Source organism: Mustela lutreola, chromosome 4 (genome assembly GCF_030435805.1).
Source record: "Mustela lutreola isolate mMusLut2 chromosome 4, mMusLut2.pri, whole genome shotgun sequence".
Taxonomy (NCBI): domain Eukaryota; kingdom Metazoa; phylum Chordata; class Mammalia; order Carnivora; family Mustelidae; genus Mustela; species Mustela lutreola.
This window is the reverse complement of record NC_081293.1, coordinates 81856607-81864468: the sequence shown is the minus strand read 5'-3', so window position 1 is coordinate 81864468 and position 7862 is coordinate 81856607. Positions and strand designations below refer to the sequence as shown.

Sequence of the window (7862 nt, the reverse complement as noted above, 5' to 3'; positions counted from 1 at the left end):
ACTACAGCCGGAGTATTGACTGGGTATGACTCCTGACAACTGTTCATGATCAAGAGTTAATTGACTTTAGTTTCCAGTAACAGAAACTGTGAAAGTATAGTGACAATGCTTTTGTTGGAGCTGCTGTTTGAACTGAAGGGGATCTGAATATGCCACCTCGAAATATGCCACTTTGGAATGTGGATTATTTTGTGCTGACAGCAGTTGAGAATTAACAGATTCAGAAAGGTCTTGGAGCTTCCCTTATCTGATGAAAAGCAGAAATTACTAAGAAATGAAGATTGCCATAAATCCCCACTCTAGGGGAATTTTATGGCTGTGGAGAAGACAGAAAACAGTGAAATGATTCTGCACAAACAAAATGACCTTCATTTTCTATGAGTTTCTCCATATACTTACCTTCCCACAATTTATTGTCCTTGGAAGCCCTAATCCCCTTCGTTCTTACCTAGTTACTTCTCCAGAAAGTATCACCCTTCATTAAAACGGTATATAAACTCTCAGGTCTAACCACCTCTTTGGATTTTCATTTCTTTTCTGTGAAGTTCCCATAAATGAAAGAATATTAACATCAGTAAAATGTATATCCCCTTTCTCCTGTTAATCTGTCTTTTGTCAATTTAATTCTTAAGCCCCAGTCCTTACAGTTAATAGGGTGGAGGAGAGGTTTTCCTTCCATATATTACCTCTATGGAAATAAGTGAGTAATAATATTTTCCTTTTGCATGATGAAAAATGATAAGGTAAGACAGGATGATGTTACATTTTTACTGAGTTGGGAATAAAATTATAAAATGTAAAAAAACAACAGCAACCTTATTTTCTAAGTCATTAGTTGATTCAAGAATCCAATCTTGTCCTTATAATCTTTATTCTTCCATATATGCTCATTCCTGGATTTTTATGGATTGAGATAAAAAAATGGGTGTCTAATGCTTATTTTGCTATCCAAATTTGAAGCAGCAATAGAGTAGAAGGAAAACACTGTTGGAAATACTTTTGTGCCAACTCAGAGCACATTAAAAAATTGAACTTTGGGGGCGCCTGAGTGACTCATGGGTTAAAGCCTCTGTCTTCAGCTCAGGTCATGATCCCAGGGTCCTGGGATCGAGCCCCACGTCGGGCTCTCTGCTCAGCTGGGAGCTTGCTTCCCTTCCTCTCTCTGCCTGCCTCTCTGCCTACTTGTGATCTCTGTCTGTCAAATAAATAATAAATAAATAAATAATCTAAAAAATTTTTTAACTTTGATTTTTATTATTTGGTATGTCTAATTTTACCGTATTTTATTGGGTTTTGTTGTTGTTGTTGATGGTTTTAGTAAAACATAATTTAATAAAAGATTTGCCTCTAGCCTCAGTTAAGAGTAACCAACTTGGAAAACAAAATCAACCCAAACTAACACACTAGCTGGGTGACTTTTTCCCTTAAGATATATATCTGAAGTGTTCTATGATTATTGCTTCTAACAGGTAGAAGTCAGCCCTGTCTGCCTCAGATTACAAGGTTTTTCTTTTTCGTTCCTGCAAATTCTAATCTGAAGCTTCAGCTTCTAATCTTTTCCTTCACATCCAAAACAAAACAAAAACAAAAAGACCCATAGCAGTGCTAAACACACAGCAGTGGTTCAATAAATGCTTTGTTGTTTGTCATTGGTATAACATTTAACTTATTTCAATGCTGAGGTGGTACCTTCTTTTTAAATTTTTTTGCAACTGCCTTTATTGCTTTGATATACTGGTTACTCATTCATTTTGAATTGGAATAAATTGTGATTTATTTAGCTAAGCACATTCTAATCTATTACTTAAGAAACATTTAATATGTGAGATGCCTGGGTGGCTCAGTTGCTTAAGTGTTTGACTCTTGCTTTCAGCTCAGAACCATGAGATCAAGCCCCAAGCCCTGTGTCAGGCTCTGCACTCAGTGCAGAGTCTGCATGAGATTCTCTCTATCCTTCTTCCTCTGTTCCTCCCCCCATCTCTGATAAATCTATAAATAAATAAATAAATAAATAAGCATTAATAATCATATGAATATTTTTTGTGTGTGAATTTGTTGTTTTATATCTATTTTTTTTCTTTTCTTATTTGAGTGCATTGCTATATTCATCAGAACAACTGCTGATTTTTATGAGAGACCCACACTTTGCATGTATAGTATTTGGCTCAAAAAGCTTTTATTTTAATTTGTTTTCTTGAAAAAGTTATCATTTTATTTTTTATTTTTTACTTTTTTTAAAGATTTTATTTATTTGACAGACAGAGATCACAAGTAGGCAGAGAGGCAGGCAGAGAGAGGAGGAAGCAGGCTCCCCGTGGAGCAGAGAGCCTGATGTGCGGCTCGATCCCAGGACCCTGGGATCATGACGTGAGCCAAAGGCAGAGGTTTTAACCCACTGAGTTACTCAGGCACCCTGAAAAAGTTATTATTTTAAATAGGACTAGCCAAGTGAAGATGGACAAAATAATAGTAACAAACACTTCCAGATGATTTCAGGGCCTTCAAGAAAATACAGTGATGTTGCTTCACTCTACCTATGTCAACACTGGGTGAGATAATTGTTACAAATCTTATCCGAACTCTGTTGATGAAAAATCTCTGATTTCAAATATTTTCCATCCTTTGTACTTGTAAGGACAGATATCCAGAATATGGCCTTTTGATTTCCATCTGTGGGCTTTAGATGTTGAAGGATATTTGGTTTGGGGAAATGGAGAACTAAAATGCTCTGATTAGGAAAGTGAGAGTTTTGAGCTGCCAGCCACAAAAGAGTGATTGAGACATATAGAGAAGAATATAGAAAATAAGAACATTGTAGCCAGAGAGAATTTCCATATTAGCAAATGGACAGTGAGTTTGAAAATAGTGAATTCCTTGAGAATAGGGGTTATGTCTTAATTATCTCTTTATCTCTGGCTCCTAACCAAGTGCTGGTCTTTGCCTAGGACCTAAGTAAATGTTGAAATGAGTTATCTGAATTAGCTTATTGCATTCATACAATGGTCCTATTAGGTCAGTACTATTTCCTGTTTACATATGATGATATCAAGGCTCAAATATTTAATTAACAAAGACAGAGTTGGAAGAGATTGGGATTTAAATGTAGTCTCCAGGCATCCAAAAACGCACAGTGTTTCCACCATACCAAGATTTTTCAAAATATCTTCAATCCTACAGTAAAGTTGAGAAAAGAACAGTTCTGTTGGGGAAAAAAATTCCTTTTACCTTTCTAAGTTCTTCAGTTGGGTCTAATAATTAAATTGATATGAAGCAGATCAATAAGAGGAAAACAAATGAAAGTTTAATAACATGTATACATGGAAAGACCCAAGAGCTGAGCAATACCTCAAAATGACTGAACCTAGCATCTTAAATACCATCTTCAGCTAAAGACAAAGACAGGTGTTAGAGATGAGGTGTTCATAATGGGAGGTTGCCAGGAAAAGCACAGTCAGCAAAGATAAGGCCGTTACACAGATTTCACTTATTGCCTTCTCCACAGATAAATTTCTAGAGATTGAACCATTCCCTCTTCCAGGTATAGTGAGGGAGACACCCTTAGAACATTATAAATGTAAGTTTCTTACAAAGGAGTAACTTCTACAGTTTTCAGACCTTCTCTGCAGTTTCTTAAAAATAACCATCTTAAGGTGGAATCTGAGTGGCTCAATGTTTGTAGAAGACACAACTTTTGATTTGGGGGTCATGGGTTCAAGCCCACATTGGGTGTAGAGCTTATTTAAAAAATAAATAAATAACCAGGGACACCTGGGTGGTCCAGTCACTTAAGTGTCTGACTCTTGGTTTCAGCTCAGGTAATGATTTCAGAGTCTTGGGATTGAACACGGTATTGGGCTCCATGTTCAGCATGGAGTCTGCTTGAGATTCTCTCTGTCCCTCTCTCTCTGCCCCTCCTGCTTTTTGTCTCTCTTGCTCTAAAATGTAAAAACAAACAAACAAACAAACAAAAACAAAAACCCACCAAGAAACAAAAAAACCTAGCTGAAAATAATCAACATGCTGAAGAGCCATTTCTTGGGATGGAAGATTTTTGGTCCTTCAGTTCCATGGTTACAAATTTTCAGGAAATCTTGTACAGAGTACTGTCCTTCTTGAAATTTCATATGGCACATTAAAATGTTAAAATCTTTGATACAATTTTTATTTATTTATTTAGACACAACTTATTCAGCATCATGATCAGACCATAGCATTTAACAATCAATAGCATGGGTGCACAAACAAAATGGCATTAAAATCATTTGAAATGCTTTAAAATTCCCACAGAACAGAAAAACTAAAATAACCTTTTATATAATTAGTCACAAATACACTCCTTGAGCTTTTTGCTGTACACATATGTATTGTCTAAAACACGTTTTCTTTGTAGCAGCTAGAGCCTGCATTCACTGTGCTTGGCTAGGTTCACAAATCCTGTAACCTGTAGCTCTCTTTTTGCTTCTCTGGATCTCCTCTCCTGCTAAGCTCTGTTTCCTGGAAGTAATTAAAACCTTCTACTATTGTCACAGCTACTGCTGCTGGTGGAATCACCATAGCTGCTTGGGTTTCATGGTTTGGCAAAGTATTGGCCTTCACCATCATAGGGCCCAGGGCTTCTGCTTCCAAAATTCCCTCCTTTCATGGGTCCAAAATTTGAAGATTGACTTTTGTCATTGCCAAAGTCATTATCATTTCTGTCACTTCTAAAATTGCTTCCTGCACTACCAAATCTGTTATTCATCCCCACGGCCACCATATCCACTGCCACCATGACTGCCACCAAAACCACCTCACCACTGAAGTCACCTCCATGATCAAAGTTGTCTTTCCTACCAAAACCACCTCCATCACCACCACCAAAGTTTCCAGAAGCACTTCCACCTCTTTGGCTGGATGAAAGATTAGCCATATCATGCTTAGATAGGACTTTCTTTATGTCACAGCTGTGGCCATTCACAGTATGGTATTTTTGAATGACAATCTTACGTACAAAGTCATGGTCATCCAGTGTTACAAAATCAAATCCTCTCTTCTTGTCACTCTAGTGGTCAGTCATGATTTTAATCACTTCAATTTTCCTATACTGTTCAAAATAATGATGTCCTTCAGTGTCTTTTTTAATACCACCAAGGAAAATCCTTTTCTCACTTTAGTGGGCATCTGGTCTTTGAGCCTTTTCTCTCTTTGGTTCCACAGCTCTTCCATCCACCTTGTGTGACCTTGCATTCATGACTGCATCCACCCCTTCCCCAGTGGCATACTTGACAAACCCAAAACCTCTGGGGTGCTTGGAGTTTGGGTCTCTCATCACCACACAGTCCATAAGTGTCCCCGATGGCTCATAATGGCTCCTTGTCAGATTCTTCAAAGCTCAAGCCTCTGGGGAAGAGCTTCTGCAGCTGTTCAGGCTCCTTAGGAGACTCTGACTTAGATATGACAGTGGTGGGAAGGGAGAGTTTATGGATGCCTACACGGCGGCATCCATAGGCAGAAAGCTCTGATAAAATGTTCAGTTGAACTATTGTTTAAATTTTGTTTTTCTTGGAATTTCTCAAAGGTGACTTATTGCAGTTTTTATGTCTTTTTAATTTTTTAATTTTTGTTTTATTTTTTAAAAATACTTTATTTATTTAGAGAGAGAGAACAAAAGAGAGCACGAGCAGGGAAGAGGAGCAGGAGAGGGAGAAGCAGGCTCCCACTGAGCAGGGAGCCCCATGTGGGGCCCTGTCCCTTGTCTCTGAGATCACGACCTGAGCTGAAGGCAGACGCTTAACCAACTGAGCCACACAGGTGCCACTTTATTTCTTTTTTAGATGATATAGTTTTTGAAGGGTGGGAAAAAAGGGGCAAGAAATGGTAACTATCCATAATAGTAAAAAAAAATTATATCACTGGTAAAAAAATATGATGAAATATCATAGACAATACATTTTGGAAGAAATAAGCTTGGATTATAAGAAACTGTTAAGAGTATAAGCTGATAGTTTTTAAGTTTTCTGTACTCATAAGGGTATTTATATAGAGCTTAACTAGTTATCTATACCCATATTCCCTAGAATAATAAGACCTATAATTGGAAACATACTTCCAGTATTTTTTATCATCTACTATTTCCCTGAAATAAAAGGGACAGAAGAAATGGATAATTTTTCTCTTCATTTGTTCAAATACTTGTCATTCAAGTGGCGCTTGGGTGGCTCAGCTGGTTAAATGTCCAACTCGGTTTCAGCTCGGGTCGTGATCTCAGGGTCCCGGAATCAAGCTTGGCATCTGGCTCTGCATTCAGTGGGGGTTTGCTTGAGATTCTTTCCTTTTCCTCTGCCCTACCTCCTCCCTCCCCACCTGCTCTCTCTTTCTCAAATAAATAAATAAATCTTTTTTGAAAAAATATTTTATTTGTTTATTTGACAGACAGAGATCACAAGTAGGCAGAGAGGCAGGCAAAGATCCCAGGACTTTGGGATCATGACCAGAGGTGAAGGCAGAGGCTTTAACCCACTGAGCCACCCTGGCGTCCTATAAATAAATAAATCTTTAAAAATATTTGTCATTCAATTATAAATTACAAACATATATTTGGAATTACAAAAATACGTTTCCACTTAGGGAGTTTACTGTAAGTGTTAAATCATTAATGGCTACTTCCTGTCTTTGTCAACCTGGAGACAAAGAGCCACAATGAGAGGCAAATGAGTGTTTATTTGGGGTTAAAGCATTGCAATTTGGGGAGCACAGATTCAGGAGGCTGCCCTCCTGAATTCAGGAGGTTACCCAAATAGTGTTCCTCCTTCTAGGGTGAAGGCACTGGTTTTTGTTTTGTTGTTGGTTTTTGTTGTTGTTGTTGTTTGAGGAATAGGAAGGGGGTTAATTACATAAGTTGAAGAAAAGAAAAAAAACAGTTTTTCTCTAGGTGTTAACAAGTTAACTCAGTTAGACATCAATTGGTGACTGATTTTATCTTCAGAAACCCTTATCAGTGTTGTGATCAAAATGTTCCTTCTCCTACTGACTCCTCAAGTAATTGCTTAAAACAATGGCCATTTTAACCAGGCCAGGAGTCTGAGCCCAGATGAAACAAAGGTGGGTAAGGCCGTCTCTCTGCAGTGGCCTTCTGAAGTGGCTCCCATTATGACAATTTTCACAACTTAAAGTTCAAACAGATTAAGCTGTAGATGAAGTTAGAAATGCTGCAGTCTTTAAAGGAGGCAGTTGGAAGCAAATTAATGGACTCCTAGATAGATAGGTGGACTGTAGAAATTGTACCTTATAAATGGTTAGTTATCTGTAAGATATTAAAGTAAAATATCCTCTTTTATAAATAAGGTGTTTGATAGTCATATATACTCATTACTGATAGGCTATGAGAGAGAAGTTAGTAATCTATACTTATAATGAAGTATTAACATACCTCCATTTGATGTTAACAACGAAGTGTTCATGCTTTATTCTGAATTCTTATTCTGTTAAGTTGATTTGGAATAAGCAAACTATAATAATAAAGATTAGGCAAATCAAACAAAACCTATATGAAGATTCTGGCATTTTCATTACACTATATACAGATTTTTCCAGAGAAACACTATTATTTTTATAAAAACTTCCCGAGTTCGAAAGAGAAAAAAATACTACATATTTTACCTTCAGAAGAGGTACATAATGCACATAAGTATGTTAAATAAACATTCAGTGTTTAATGTGTGCACAAGTGCTCTGTTACAGGAATTAAAGAGTAAATAAGGGAAATTAATAAACAAATATTGCTTGAGCAGCTATTACTTTTTAGGTTAACGCGTTTCCTTTGGGAGATGCAAAAAGTCCCATTTGAAAAATACCAAAGAGGTTTGGTTGCAGAAACAAAGTCA

General features: G+C 37.1%; 1 pseudogene; it reads right to left on the bottom strand.

Moving 5' to 3' along the window:
* Window positions 1-4504: 4504 nt before the first annotated feature.
* LOC131830142 (heterogeneous nuclear ribonucleoprotein A1-like) lies at window positions 4505-5205 on the bottom strand (annotated as a pseudogene).
* Between the last annotated feature and the right edge of the window lie 2657 nt (window positions 5206-7862).